General features: G+C 37.4%; 1 long non-coding RNA gene across 1 annotated transcript in view; it reads right to left on the bottom strand.

The window, feature by feature from the left end:
* LOC149182112 (uncharacterized) overlaps window positions 1-1,117 on the bottom strand; it is a 39,504-nt gene extending 38,387 nt beyond the window's left edge. The window contains exon 1 of the long non-coding RNA XR_016257584.1: window positions 1,069-1,117. This is a non-coding gene — a long non-coding RNA (uncharacterized LOC149182112). The remainder of the gene's footprint in view (window positions 1-1,068) is intronic.
* Window positions 1,118-16,834: the final 15,717 nt, after the last annotated feature.

Raw genomic sequence — 16,834 nt, forward strand, 5'->3', positions numbered from 1 at the left:
ACGACATCTGAATGGGATGTGCTCATAATCCACTGTTTGTACCCATTCTTCATCAAACACTTCTAATATTACCTCATTCGGCAGAGCTCCAAAAAGATCCATCTCCACACATATTCTTGCAAAGGATGTGTATTTTCCCCCTCTGGTGGCCTCAGAAGCTTTGACAAAACGTCCTAACTTATTTCTTACGACAGATAGGGATTCCAGTTGCCAGTAATCCAAAGGTAGAGAGTAGATTCTTACCCAAACCAGGACCGAGGTAAAAGTTTCACGTTCTGGGACAAAATTCATGATCCAAGGTCTCATATACAGGCATGCTGCTGCATAAAAGTAGGCCCCCCCTTCAAACACTCTGTCCTTATCTTTAATGTTTGCAAAGACTACAGTAAATAATCCCTTTGACCCAAGATGTAGTTCTATGCTTCCTTTTCATTTCCAGTGGTATTTAATCCATGTTTGTAAAGCTTTTTCAGTGGGCCATAAACCCATGAACTTACAAATGATTGCATAAGTTTGCATGTGGTCCCTATGCGCCTGTAAAGCAGGATCATTCAAAACAACTCTAGGAGTGATAGTAGTCTTAGGTTTTCATGGTCCCTTTTGAGTTTTGTCTTTTGTGCCTATTCCTTGTCCACTTTCTTGCTTTCTTTAGTGTTGTTATTCTCCTTAGATTCAAAGCCCTTCTACTCCTTTTCTCTGTTTCTTTGCCTTTCAGCTGAAGGATCTCTATCCTCTTTTATTGGTTTTTTCCTCTGCTGGCCACTACCTGCTTGTAGGAGGGAGTGGAGCTCCCTCCTTTACGACCTTCCATGGAGAATGAACTCTGTAAACTGTAACCCTAGCTCAAAAATCGCCCTCCTCGCACCCATTCTTGACAATTGTTATATTGATAAATTTCTTGTTTATTCAGACAGAAGGCTACAACCACAAAACAGGCTTGGTTCGAGGGTCACCACACATTCTTTTCTTTGCATAGGTATGTTTTTTTTTTACAGTGAATCTAATTATATACTTCAGATTCAACATTAATAGGGTAGGTAGAGTTGAAGGATTCTTAAAACACCTTACCTTTTATTTTGCTGAAAGGTTGAGTGTTTGAGTTCCCTTTTGAATATCTGCCTCTATCTACGTCTATATACCGGCCTCTATGGACTCTGTTCTCTGTGATGACTTCTTCGACTGTTATCAGGAGGATATGCAGGATATGTAACGGCCTCTGCTCTCTATGATGACTTCTTCAGCTGTTGTTAGGAGGATATGTAGGATATGTAACAGGAAATTTCTCTACTTCTAGATAGCTTGACACCCTATCGAGGTTTCGTAGCGGGTAGATCGACACCCTCTTGCTCGACACCCCTGCCGATGTTTCAGAGCAGGCATGTTTTGAGAAGCTCGTGCGCTAATAATAAGCAAGCAAATACAAGAGCAGGGGCAGCCGCAGGAGATTAGATAGCACTCACAGATAACACTCGCAGGAGATTAGATAGCACTCACAGATAGCACTCACCAGCGGGATGCTAAAACCCAAGAAGGATGTCGAAACCCAGGATTATATAGCTGGCAGGCTGAGGTGACTTTTGAAATAGGTAGTAGTTGAAATAGGTGGAAGGCTATCAAGCATAGCGTATGCATGGTTATATAGATGGCAAGCATAGCTTATGCATGACTATCTAGCTAGTAGGCTCACATAAATTTTGTTATCAAATGAAAACATTTACCCTTCGTGAATTAACATTTATTGCTTTCTTTAATGCTAATATTAGTTTGAAACAATTTCAAAATGTTTTAAATAAATTTTGTTTTCAAATGAAAACATTTACCCTTCGTGAATTAACTTTTATTGCTTTCTTTAATGCTAATATTAGTTTCAAAATGTTTTAAATGCGAAGTAAATGGCTAGATCTAATATATAGTTTTGTCTCCCCGCCTCAAGAACTAATATATAGTTTTGCCTAGGCCAAATAAGATGGTGAAACCATATGTGCCTTAAAACTTTGCATATACGTGGTCGGGAAGACTAAAAAATAGGTGAACTAATCAATTTAACATTGCCAATCGATTACTATGGTCCCATGCCATTGCCAGATGGCAGATACTAATAAGGAATAAGGTTTAAGTCTGCATTGATAATGTGGACTCAATATTTTCATATATGACTAGATGACAATACCAGTTTGAAGTATTGAGTTAGGTTCATGTAAATATGTATAGGAGCTAATAATAGAAAATGGTAAAAGGGATTATCTTTACCTTGTCAGAAAACAACCACCTGTCTATGGCTCTAAGTGTTAGCAAAATGTTTATCTTAATTTTTCAAGTACATAAATCACAATATATAGTCGTTGTTGTAGAGGATCTCTTTTGTTTTTCATAAATGATATCTGAAAGTTGTTATTAAATGACGTTGTCTATTAAGACCATAAGAAAGTCTCGTTATTGTTTCCTTAAAAATTTTAATTATAAGAGTTTTTAAATCATTTTTTATAATGAAAATAGATTCAACATCATCAAAATTCGTTAAAATTTAACAATTGTAATTTAAAATTTTCAAAATTTCTATTAAATTTAATAAAACACTCACCAAAATTTTCACTATTTTCTTTAAAAAAAAATCATAACCTCTATAAACTACTCTGTTAAATCAATATTTTCACAAAAGAGGCAATGGTCTGTCTGTCCGTGTCACTTGGATACAGACAGGTGCATGCACATAAATATAGACTCACTTGGATTGTAAAAGTTTGCCCAGCATATTCTCATTTATGTTTTTTAAAGCTCTATTTCATATAGGTATTTAAGCGCTCTATTGCAGGAAGGTATACAATAATTTTAACCTCAAATATGACTCGATTTATATCTCCATTTTTCATTATAAGGTTTTTATGATAAATATGAATGAAAACTTATATGTCTAGATTTATGTCTCCATTTTTCATTATAAGATTTTTATGATAAATATGAATAAAAATTTAATTGTTTTTCATGAAACCACCCCTGTATGAAATCCTTTTTGATACAGATAATGTTTCTGTATGTGGAATGTTTATTCCTTTATTCTCTTATATTGAAATTTTTTCTAAACATCAAACCCAATGTTTATTTTATTTTTTTAGATTCTAAAAATGTTGACAAAATTTCAATGCTCAAATAATTATGCTTTAGATAATTTAACTTAAATCTTAAATTTTAAGATTCTAAAAATGTTGACAAAATTTCAATGCTCAAATAATTATGCTTTAGATAATTTAACTTAAATCTTAAATTTTAAGTTAAAATTTTGTTAAAATTTTTAAAAGAAAAATATTCTATATTAAAATAATCAATGTAGTTTATCTTATTTCTGAATCTACTAAATTTGAAGCTCTAAAAAGAATTAAATCTATTAACTTTAAAACTTTTTTAAGGTGCAAAATGGAGAAGAAAATGATTTTTGAAAGACATGAAAGATAGATATAAAAAGTAAAATAAAAATGACAAAGGATACACTTCTGACCAATCAAACACAACAAAAGGGACAAGATTTCTGCTAGTATTTGAATAAAAAGTAAAAGAGATGAAATTTGAGGTAGTCTTGAAGACCGAATCACAGGTTTAGACTATGGGAAACTAATTGACTAATGGCATCAACTCTATTTGGAAATAGAAGTTGAACATATGCAAGGTTTGATCGACTGAGGGAAATAAATTGAAGTAGTCTAACTAACAAGTATGCAAAAATTGAATCAATCAACTTCCATCTTGCCTCAACGTGCCTCAGTTGACCTAACAATTGACTAATTAGCTTCTAAGGTGACTTAGTTGATTGTCAAATAAGTGGCACTGGTATGTCATTTTGACATGAGATAATATTAGCACAACCACATTAATAAATATGGTTGATATAGTATCATTTTGACATGAGATAATATTAGCACAACCACATTAATAAATATGGTTGATGTACATTATAGGCTGTTATAAAAAATCACAAAATATTTTATTAGAACATCAACTAATAAGAAGTCCAAAACAACACAATCATTGTATATATTATTAACAATAAATATAAGTAACTTTTGTGCCCAATTTTTAACTAATTTTAATAACCAGTAATATCTATAAATTTAATTTCTAATGCAATAGAATCTATCAAAATGACGATCATTAAAATGAATATAAACAACCTATAATCTAATTATAAAATGCTTGAACATTATAAATTAGGCCAACATAGAAAAACTGACATATTTGTAAGATTCCAAACGATAAAAATTTCGATAGATCTAGAACATCTTAGTGTTCTGATTTAAAACAAATTTTCATCAAGAACAAGAACACAGACAAGATGTAGAAATGCAACCCTTTTATTTATATTATTAGTTGAAAACAAAATACATGCCCATACAATAAAACGGAGCTCCTGCAAATGGCATGCACGATTGCTCATTAAAAGACTGATCTAAGACACTGAAGCTCAATTGTGGACCCTGGATGGATCCACCAGACAAATTCACCACGAGGTTTTCGTCCTGGGATCAAAACTGGAACTAGCCACGCCAAGTTCTCAAGAAAACACAATAGGATAGATAAATCAGAATGATCCAAATGCCTAGCTTCTATCCCATTTTAAAGGCTTGATCGACTCTATAGAACCTTATTTTATTATTTTCCCTCGAAAATTGAAGGAAAATACCATGGGTTGATACCATGAGAAAATACCACAGTAAATACCATGGGCAGATCCCGTCCAATTTGACCATATCAAGAAAGGGGATATTACAAATCCTCCCACCCAAAGATTTCTTGCCCTCAAGCAATCCACTTCTATCCACAACAAAAGAATTCATACATTGATACCAGGATCCCCTACAAACCAGTGTGTTATCCCATGCCTCCATGCTAAATGATCCTAAATGGATCCTTTGATACTTGGATCCCAAACAATCCTTCGACCAATCCTGCCCTCAATAGATTTACCTGGATCCCAATGCCACCTAAGTCTTGGGACCTGTGGGTTATGATACTACCTCATTCCTCCATCACTGATTGTGCCTAAGAGCCCATGTTGTGATATGCCCTTGGCTAAGAGTGTCCTCCTTAGAATCATCTCATCAATAGAGTACCAACTCATAATCTCTCGCCAATCCATGTTGTGGGAAGGATGAATACATGGAACAAATATACTATGTTGATGTTGCTCGATGTCCCACTCATGTTTTCCTACCCAATCACTCAACATGATCCATTTGAAGAATTCTTCCCTGATATCCCTAATGTGTAGGGGTGGCTGGGTAGTGTTGCAAGCCTTATCTGTGTACTCCTATAGAGGGTTATTCTGGAACTCCACATTGTACTCCTCTTGCTACTTTGTGAGGGACTTGAGTCACTCCTCAACACTAGATAGCTTGGCCATTGATTCAACACATACTCTTATGATCTCTCAATTTTACTATTCTCCTTTAAGGCCGTGTCTCGGATTACCCAGACTCTCTGCTTCAACATCATAAGGTTTGTCTTAAAATGTATGATCTTTTCTCGAAAGTCCTCTATTGGCAATTATGGTGCCCTGTTGAATGTCTCTATACCTGTCTGCACTAGATGCCCAACAACCACAACTTCAATTTGAGCTTTTAACCGACTCTCTGGGAATGGTTTGTTTTTCACATTACGTCTTTTATGTTTCTCCTCATGATCCTTCTCATCATGCCGGTTCACTATTGCTGGCTCCTCACTCGAATTTCCCTGGCCTCCTCCATCTGTGAAGACAATATGTTGTTCATCCTCTCCAATTGTTGAACATATATGTACTGGTGGGTTGTCATCTACACTTTACTGCTCATACTCCTCTTGGATATCTATGGAATCAATTGTACAAGAGTCTACCACATTCTTAGGAGGAATTACCTCCTTCCTTTCCCCGTGTACTTTGTCAAGTTGATTGGTTATCATCGACTTGTCTTGCAAGTATCTCTGAAAATCATGGTGTTGTTGCTCACCATCTGTACTTGACTGCTCGGATCCTTCGTGGGTGCTCTCCTGAAAATCGATGAACCCAACTATAGATGAATCCCCATGATTTGAAGCAATCTCCTCTTGTTCTGTCCTTGTTGCCTCCTTTCTGTCACCTGGACATGAATGGTCAAGAGCCCAAGGACCCTTGCAAATAAAGCATAGTCCTCTCCTCCTTAGTTCATTCTTGCTGCAGGTTTTACTACCTTTTTTCTTGCTTCCTCCATCAATCCTTTTAAGCTCCTTCTTAGTCAACACCCTTCTGAGCAATTTTATGTTTTGCATGACCAACTTCTCCACTATATCATAGGCAGTTGGTGATAAAATTAGTCCCTTTCTCCAAATGGTCAACAATGTGGATCTTAGGATCTTGTAGATATCAACATCTCCTTCTAAAAACAAGGACATAATATTTTGTATGCTTGTTTTGATACTATCTAGGTGAGTTGATGTAATGTTAGTGTAAAATTTCTAGAACACTTGAAAGATCAAGTCCTCACATTCTAGATTCAGCATGAATGTGCCAAAGCTAAACTCTGCCATGAGTTCTAAGATTCTGTGCCGCTTTTGAAAAGTAGCATGCATCATGTTGTTCAACCCTTGAAGGGCTTCCACTATCAATTGCAATATTTCCCGCATGATATCATTGTTGTAAGGTGGTAGTGGCGATGTTAAAGCTATGGTCCCGTTGAGACACGAGGCAACTGTGAGTCTAACATTTTCACAAGGATGCTCCAAGAACATGGGTTGTATCAAAGCAATCATTGATGGCTCTAAGGCCCAACTTGACCTTTTCCAATTTGATTTCTTTATTAGGGACAAAGCCATATCTAATGTGTCCAACCGTAAGAGTACATCCTCGGACTTTGTATACTGCAATTTGGATCCAAGTTCAAAGAGACGCTTGCTTTTTACATATTCCTTCTTGATGTCCTTTAACTATTGAAGGATAGCATGAACCTTTCGAGAGAAAGGCTTGTTGTTCTGTTCTTTCTTCTCATCTGTAAGTTGTTTCCATTTTTTATCCGAAGAAGTATTCTAGCCCAGAGGATCGACTGATGTATACCATGTTGATTTATGAGGTGCTTCCAAAAGTAAAATGATGACATTTTGGCTTGGCATTAATGGATTATGATACTTAGCCTTTCTTTTCTCTCCTTGACTCTCTTCAATAAAGTCGATTTACACCCCTTTTGAGAAATCAATCTATACTGGTTTTGAATCTTCAACCTCCATAAAGAAATTAAATCCTACAAATAATAATATAACTGAATACAACCATCGTTGGTGAAGAAATCAAAACCTCAAACAAATTCCCAAAAAACACAATTAATTTTAATGCCTAAAACATTTCTGTTGGGCACCAAATCGGGCTATCTTTCTGTTGCATTTCCATCTCTCTTTTTGTCCTTTTTGCACTTATTCATCTGTATTTACTATGCTAAATCCGCAAGGTAATTACCCCTTTTGTGTCTATATGAATATTTTATTAATGAAGTAAATTCGCGGGGTTTTGCCTATTCGCAGCACTAAAATGCATGTTTGACAACAACTTTCGGAGAATAGTGTTGAGCGATAAAAATATGTCTTTTTAACTCCTAATTATCTTCACATTAATTGTCAACCCAGGGACAACTTTTTATTTCAAGAGTGTACTTAGTCTGAGGCTCTATTTACTCAAGAGTAATGTTTTGCAGTATAGTGCTTAAAATCCAAAAGCAAATGAATGCTTGAAATGAAATCTACTTACAATTAAAAGAAACTTAACACTATGAAACTTAAATCATTCACTCAGAAAACTACAACAACTTATCAGTCAAGGATACAGTAGCAATAACTCATTCCTTGTAAATTGATGCAAATGAAATCAAACATAAACAAGATCCACAATCTGAGAACTTAGGTAGCGATAGCCAATGTCCTTTACAGTTGTTGATCTTACAATCCATACTAAAGCAATAAACTGAAAATGATAAATCAATAATGTTGCTAACAGAAATGGAATAAACACGCTTGCTGCAATAACATTTAAAAGGCAAAAACAAATCCTTGCGTGAAAGAGATAACAACAAAGTCTATTTGAACAACAAAGCTAATTTACCGGAAATGAACAACAACAAAGCTAAATTAACAACAATCTGTAATGAACAACAAAACCTTAGTCTAAGGAAATAAATATAGCAATTGTATCCTACAGGAATCAGATAACAACCTTTACTCTAAGGATAAATCAGACAACATATGGAAATAGAATGGCAAATAATTAGAAATGAAATATAGAACATCACTTAAGATCAAATAGAAATGTACAGTGAACCAAAATACACACGACACACCTTAATATTAAGAGAAACATTAATTTGACTTCGATACCACAAATATCAATCTCAGTTATAAAGAATAACGATTGTAATTCGTAATGAAACAACAATGTTAGTTGAACAACAATCGCGATTAAGTGTAAACCATAGATGAATATAGTAATACCAACTTATGAATGTCACAACACGGTTACTCTGGAATTGAACATCAATAGCATTCTATAAGGACCAGTAACTTTATATCAATAATTAAAGGAACAGTAATGCGTTACAAATATAGAATGAACAATACGACATTCCTGTCATACAGAACGATATTACTCAGTTGAACATAAATCGAATATAACAGAACCGTGATGTAAAATAACAAAACACATCAGATTACCGAACAAAGTTGATAATGAAAACCACACACGAATTAGAAATAATGGTACAGGAGCGAGTATTCCACCAGGGCCGGGCCCTTAGCCTCCAGGGACACACCGCTTAAGATTACTCCAGGATTAAAGATGGAATGGCAACCATATTTATATTAAGACATCAAAACAAAGTTACAGTGCATTACAATAAGAAATCTCTCCATCTCTCAACCATTATCCATTCTCTCCACCATCCTCAATTCTGAATCTCTAATTCTCAAATCATAATTCTGAATCCATCATTCCCATTCTCTGATCTCTGTTCTGATTTAAATACACAGAGAGCAGTTACAACTGTGATGATTACAATATGATCATTATTACAAAATTGGATTGTTTCTAACCAATTGATCAACAAGAAAATATATTTCCATCCATCTTTCAACAAGAGCAAGGCGAATTTGGCTTTGCAGCTGAGATTTGGAAAACGGCCACACAGCAAATCTGAGAAAATTATGCTCAAAGAAACCTATGTTTCTCTCAATAAAAGCCGAATTTGGGTAAACCATTCTTTACTAAAGTTAATTTGGTCCATTCTGGACAAAACCCATATTCTGGATTTTCCAGATTCTTTTTCATTTACCCAGAATATCAACCGCAAAACTGTCACTTCTTATTCCAGTGAATTTCTGAGTTGGAATATTTAATGATCAAATCTTCAATCTGGAAATTGTATTGGAGGCTAAAAATGGTGAATAATGTACAACCAATTTATTAAAACTATCATTGATAAAATCATGCATAGTCATCAATTATTAGAAATAAAGGAGAATAAATAATATTCATCCATAAGAGCATAAATCATTATAAAATGGATTTATATAATAAATTATAATAAATGACATGATAAAGAAGAGTAAAAATGGATGAAATAAGTGTTTAAAAAGTGGTCGTATTCACATCCCAACAAATAGGTACCGATCTTTCAGTGTCCTACAGCAGATCCGTAGTTCACAGCAACGACCAACCATAAGGAAGCCATGTAGCTGGAGTTGCAGATGTCCGTGAACCATTATTGGACCATTCTCTGATCTTGTTCATTTGGTGTTGGTGCCATTCTGAACCAATGTATATTTCTAGGTATACGGTTGCCAGGTTTTGGGGAAGGATGTTGTTCTCCTTCGCTTTGTATAAAAGACAGGTTATTCTTGTAAAAGGGGGACTTCCCATTGATATTGTAATAGCTTTCTTCCAGTTAATAATATATCATTCCTTTTTGTTGCTCCACTCTTCGTTGTGATTAACGTGGCCCTGATGAGAGAGTTGGGCCTGCTCTTTTGATCAGGTGCTATGTAGTTCCTGTTGTGTGTCATTTATCATTTCATCATTGTTGCTGCAGATTGTTATTTCTTGTAATTGCTTTTCTTGGGTACTGCAGTTAGTTTCAGTTTTACAACAATGCTTTGAGTATTAATCACGAACCCTTGGTCAGTGATGGATGGTAACCTTGCCCCTGCATATACTTTGCATGTTGCCTTGAAAAGGATATGCACCCGGATTGATAAATTAATGTAGGAAAAAGGGTGAATAGATTGTTCATACTTGGACCCCAACATTTTGGCGCCGTTGCCGAGGAGGCTAACAAGGTGCAAGACACGATCTGAACCAACCAGAGGGTCAATATCTCGTCCTAGGGAGAGAACAAGTTTTCTCACTCTACTCCAGGTCCTAAGCGTAGGTGTTTCTTTTTGCTTGTTTTTATTTTCTTTCCTATTTTCTTAGGGCCAACCTCTTGTCCTGGGGAGGGAGGAGTCTTTTGACGCCCTGCTCCAGCCCAAAGTTAGATTTATTTTTCAACCCTTTTGTGTTTTAATTTCGGGAAACCCTAGCTTTTACCCTGGGGAGGGAGGAGTCTTTTGACGCCATACTTCATATCTGGAAGTATTAGGTCTTCTCAGAGGTGTGTTTTTGTTTATGTTTCTTGTCCTGGGGAGGGAGGATTCCTTTGACGCCCTGCTCCAGGCCCTGAACCTTAGAATCCAACTCTTTTCTATTAGTTGTCTTTCTTTTCGTAAGCTCTTTTGTCTTGGGGAAGGAATGGTCTTTTGACATCTTACTTCAAGACTAAAGTGTTGTAAGTCGACACCAAGACCTTATGTCATATCATTATTTGTATGAACAGAGAACAAAATAAGAGGGGTAGAGGAAGAGCCCCAAAGAGGGGAGGATTAGACTTGGGAAGAAAGACTTACATCCGGCAAATTATAGCAAAAGTTGAATCAGAAGCATCCTCTCGCGCAGCCGTGAGACCAGGTGCGCGGAGAGTAAAATCCGAGGGACAATCGGTAGATCAACCAGTACTGTCTACAACATTCTTGGGTGATTCGACACAGCAGCCCCTTCCAGCAGTTGAGGAGACATCCAGCAGTATACTTGACCAGGGGAACCCTAAGCTGTAATAGAAGGGGAAGAGGTTGCAAGCTGAACATCGATAGGGTCAGACCACTCCAGCAAAGGAAAGGAGGTTGTAGCCAAGGGATCAAGTCATCAAGACGCAGGAGAAGGAAACGTAGGGGCACTCGCATCACCAAGGGACCGGGGAAGTGCCGTCAAAGCAACTCGAACCTAAGTGGTAAGGAACCCTCGGCCATCTTCCACAGAGCCTGTTGAAATACCCAGTGGTTATTGGAGGATATTTATGGCACCTACAACCTCCACTATTGATTTTCTGATCAGGGATCTGGGAGCTGGCGCGCCCACGAAGCCCATTCCATTAACAACCTTACCAAGCTTTCATGGGCTTATTTCAGAAGACCCCGACACATTTTTGTTTGAGTTTGACATTGTGTGCCGGGGGTATGACTACATGATTGATGCACAGAAGTTAAAAAATTTTCCTGCCACACTAAAAGGGACAACTCTGCGATGGTTTATGGGCCTTGGAGGAAGTTCTATTTCCACGTGGGATGATATGTGAACAACTTTCCTTGGAAAATACTAGGTTTATTGCAAATCCCAGAACATCAAAGAGGAACTTTTTAAGTTCACACAAAAAGAAGATGAGAGCTTGGAAGACTATGTGGAATGACTTAAGTACACATTACAGAGGTTAGGTCACTCCGAACTAGACAAGGATATTCTGAAAATTATCCTCCTTCGGGCTTTTCGTGAGGACTCTTTGGAACTGTTGAACATCGTAGGAAAGGGAGATATATCAAAGGAAAGCATCGAGGTTATCTATGAACTATGCATCCAGTGCTCGAGGGGACTCGCAAGAAATAGACAAGGGATTCACTCAGCAAGGGTATCTGGCAGGGGTGTTACGAAGGCAGAAATCAGAAACCTGCTGGACAACTTGAGAAAGGATATCTTGAGTACTTTGTCGGCACAGATGGACACACTGCAAGTGAAACAGAAGCAGCCGGAATTGGATAGGACCATGGCTATATTTTTCCCAAAGTGTAGAAAGAAGCATCCAGAGGGAATTTCCATTGAACTCCATAGAGGAATGCACAATCTGTGAATTAAATCATGCAACAAGCTCATGCCCCTCCTTTCCAAGCCTAAAAGTAGTGTTTCAAGGGACAGGAGAAGACATGGAGTAGTTGTACCTCATGGGGTCTAAAAAGCCATGGTAGCCTCGACCACCAATGGGAAATCAAGGTATGTACTCGGACACATCTCAATATTTCAATAATTTCAATATGAATCCTCAATCCATGCCCTATCCACCCATGTGGCCACAATACCAGTTTCCACCTTGGAAGTAGTGGAGTCCTCAAGCCGGTTCAAGCTCCCCATGGGCTCTAACTTGGCGAGGATCTTCTCCTGGGCAGTTTCCTCAGCTGATGCCACAACAGCAACTCCAACTGTCCTCTAATGTGCCTCCTAGTAGTCAACCTGTTCGTCCCCAACTTCCCATCCAACCTAACCCAAATCCTAATAATAAAGGAGTTCATCAAACCGACACTCTCAACCTACCTTCATATAGCATTTCCACTGCAGAATTGTATGAAATGAATTTACGATCAGGGCGGACAGTCGATGCTCAACCTCCACCAGTTATCATTGAACAACTTGATAGTGAGGGTAAAGAATCAGAATTAATTAACAAGGAACCAAAACAAATTGGTAGAAATTAGGCGCCTCCTGCAAAACAACATCAATCTGAACCACCCTATCCAGAAAGACTGACTTTGAGTAAATCAAGCCCTCAGGCTGAATTTGACTTATTAGGTGAATTATAGAACTTATTTGTTAAAATTCCCCTGTTACAAGCTATGAAGTATGTACCGATATAGGCAAAGACTCTTAGGGAACACTGTTCGAAGAAGCCTACAAAGAAATCCAAAGACCCCCTTACTATTCACGTCATGGGAAAATTATCAGATTTTATGATGGGAAAGTCAATGCCTGTAAAGTATGGAGATCCAGGGAACCCAATTCTGACAGTGCAAATTAATGGGATAGAAATTCTGAATGTGCTAGTAGATCTAGGTGTTGCCATCAACATTATCACCACTGAAGCTATGCATACATTAGGTCTTCGTAACTTGAAGCACACACCTACTATGTTAGAACTGGTAGATCGATCTACAGTAAAACCAATAGGAAAGTTAGAAGATGTAACAATTTCGGTGGATTCATGGTACTATCCCATAGATTTCCTTGTATTACACACGCAATCTTCGGTCAGCGGCCATCCCATGATTTTAGGGAGGCCATGGTTGGCTACTGCAGATGCTTACATTGGGTGCCGTTCAGGGCACATGGTCATTTCAAATGGGCACAACACTAAGAATTTAGTGTTATACCCACTTGCAGAACCAAACCCATCCACAAAACTAGCAGGTAGCAAGAAAATTTTATCCAGGAAGGAACCTGAATCGGAAAATGAGGAATTAAGACCAGTCCTTACTATTGGATAGGCCCTCTAGTTAAAAATGGAATCGGAGGATGATGTAATCACCTCCTTTATGGATGATCCTTGCTTCGTTTCAAAACCAAATCAACAAATCCTAGAATCCATATTAAGCTGTGAAACATAGGAAACTATTGAAACAACAGAGGGATCTTAGGAGCCACTTGTAGTTGCACCCCATGGAAGTATCCCAGTAGAATTAGAACTAGGAAAGAACCTGAACATTAACACCTGTCAGAATCCCAGAAGAAACAAATTTTAGATGTCCTTCGGAAACATAAAGAAGCCTTTTCCTGGGATTACTCAGAAATGAAGGGGATTCCTTCTATTTTATGTACCCACCATATATATATTAAGGAAGATTACCGTCCGGTGAGATAGCCTCAGAGAAGGATGAACCCTGCATTGAAAAATGTTGTTAAAGAAGAACTTTAGAAATTACTGGACGTGGGTTTTATTTACCCCATTTCAGACAGCCAATGGGTTTCTCCATTAGTAATTGTCCCTAAGAAAAATGGTAAATGGCGGATATGCATGGATTATAGAGAATTAAATAAGGCATCGCAGAAAGACCATTTTCCTTTACCATTTATTGACCAAGTTCTGGACACATTGGCTGGCAAAAAGTTTTCTCCTTCCTAGACGGATTTAGCGGGTATAACTAGATCCAGATAGCTCTTGAAGATCAAGACAAAACTACTTTCACATCCCCTTGGGGAACATTCGCATACCAGGTCCTTCCTTTTGGCTTGTGTAATGCACCTGCAACGTTCTAGAGGGCAATTTTGGGGATCTTCTCTGATTTGGTGAACGATAGTATCGAAATTTACATGGACAACTTTACTCCATATTGGGATTCATTTGTAGAAGGGTTGAGAAATATAGAGAAAGTTCTTGAAAAGTGCATACATGCACGTGTCTCCTTAAGTACGATAAAATGCCATATGATGATGGAGGAAGGAACTGTTCTGGGACATTTTCTCTTGGCTGAAGGAATTCGGATGGACCCAGCTAAAATAAAGGTAATTCTGTACTTTTTGATACCCAAAACATCCACGTAAGTATGCAGCTTTATTGGTTGTACCAATTATTACAGGCGCTTTATAGAAAATTTTGCTAAAGTAGCACATCCACTTTTTCATCTGCTGACAAAAGATGCAGATTTTGTGTGGACAGGTGACTATGATGTAGCCTTCATGAAAATCAAGGAATTGGTCTGTAGCGCTCCGATCCTTAGAGGGCCAGACTGGGCATTACCATTCCATATTCAGACAGATGCTTCCCAGACAGTAGTTGGTCAGTATTAGGACAGCAAGAGGATAGGGTACCATATGTAGTTTACTATGCTAGTAATAATTTGGCCCCTGATGAATTAAATTACACAGTGACTAAAAACGAGTTCCTTGCTGTCATCTATGCCATCAACAAATTCTGGCATTACATTACCGGGTATCCTACCTTTGTACATACTGATCATGCAACTATCAGGTATTTAATGAATAAACCTGTTACCCCTGGTCACATTACAAGATGGCTTTTGCTACTACAAGAATTTGACATTACTATAGTAGATAAACCAAGGAAGGATAATGTGGTTGTTGATTTCCTGTCTAGGATAGAAAATGATGGTAAGAATACACCAATTGAAGATAATTTTCCAGATGAACATCTTTTTGCAGTTTCTGCTAACACTCCGTGGTATGCATATATTGCTAACTATCTTGCTACAGGGAAAATGCCACGTCATTTGTCATATAAGGATTAGAGGAAGATTATTCATCATAGTACACGATATTCATGGATGGAAGGGTATCTCTTTCATACAGGGGTTGATCAACAGATTCGACGTGTGGCAGAGGATGACATCTATGAGATATTAAAGGCCGCCCATGACGGACCCTGTGGAGGACATTTTGCAGATAAGAGAATAGGCCACAAAGTGCTGCAAATGGGATACTACTGGCCTTCCATCTTTCGTGATGCTCAGGATTATGTCCGTAGATGTGATAGTTGCCAACAGATGGGACAACCTGGGAAAGTAGATGAAATGCCTCTATAGCCCCAGATAGTCCTCGAACCTTTTGAGAAATGGGCCATCGATTTTGTTGGACCTTTCAATCCACCTTCTCATCAGAAAGCTCACATCTTGGTCTGCACTGATTATGTGACTAAATGGGTGGAAGCCAAAGCGGTCGCAAGAGAAACAGAGCAAGTAGTGGCAGACTTTCTTTTTGAAGAAATCTTTGCTCGATATGGTACTCCAAGGGAAATTGTGTCAGATGGAGGAGCGCAATTCACATCTCACATGATAGGGAAGTTGATGCAGAAATACAGGGTTATACACAGAGTGACAACCCCTTATCATCCCCAGGCAAATGGATAAGTAGAAAGTACAAACTAGATATTGGAAAATATCTTGACAAAAATAGTAGCAAGTCATCACCGGGACTGGGCACAAAAACTTACAGAAGCTTTATGGGCGTATAGAACAACATGGCAGAACACAACCGAGTGTTCTCCATTTGAGTTAGTCTATGGGAAATCCCCCTTGTTTCCAGTAGAATTTGAGATCAACACGCTCAGAACAACTTTAGAAGTAGGCCTAGACTTATCAGACGCACAAAAGCACCGACTGGAATAGCTCAATGAGTTGGACGAGATTCGATCGGTAGTTGTTTAGAAAAATATTGCTATTCAATAGCAGAGAATGAAATGGCATGATAAATTTATCAAGAGCAAGGTGTTTCACGTAGGGGATTGGGCATTAATTTACGATTCTTGATTTAAAGATTTCAAAGGCAATATTCACACTTGTTGGATGGGACTGTACGAAGTGGATGCAGTGTTTGACAATGGAACAGTTAGACTAATTACAATAGATGGGAATCATACCTCGTTCTTAGTAAATGGATACTATCTAAAGCTATACCACCGTCCAGCCTCTAGAGATGCCTTCATCAAACATCTCTCTGACTCATCTGGTTTAATGGTTATTGGTATAAAGGACACTCTCACTTTGCTCTAAAAATAATAATAATAATAATAAAGATAAAAATAATATATATATACATATATATATCTATATATATATATATATATATATATATATATATATATATATATATATATATATATATATAGATATAGATATAGATATAGATATAAACAACTGTTATTACTTAATTGTTTGTATTTTGCAGGAATAACAAAGGAATATAGCTAGGAGAAATGTAACACTCAATGTT

This window comes from Pinus tabuliformis, chromosome 3_2, assembly GCF_031772625.1.
Source record: "Pinus tabuliformis cultivar Carrire ecotype Pingquan chromosome 3_2, CPIR1, whole genome shotgun sequence".
NCBI lineage: Eukaryota > Viridiplantae > Streptophyta > Pinopsida > Pinales > Pinaceae > Pinus > Pinus tabuliformis.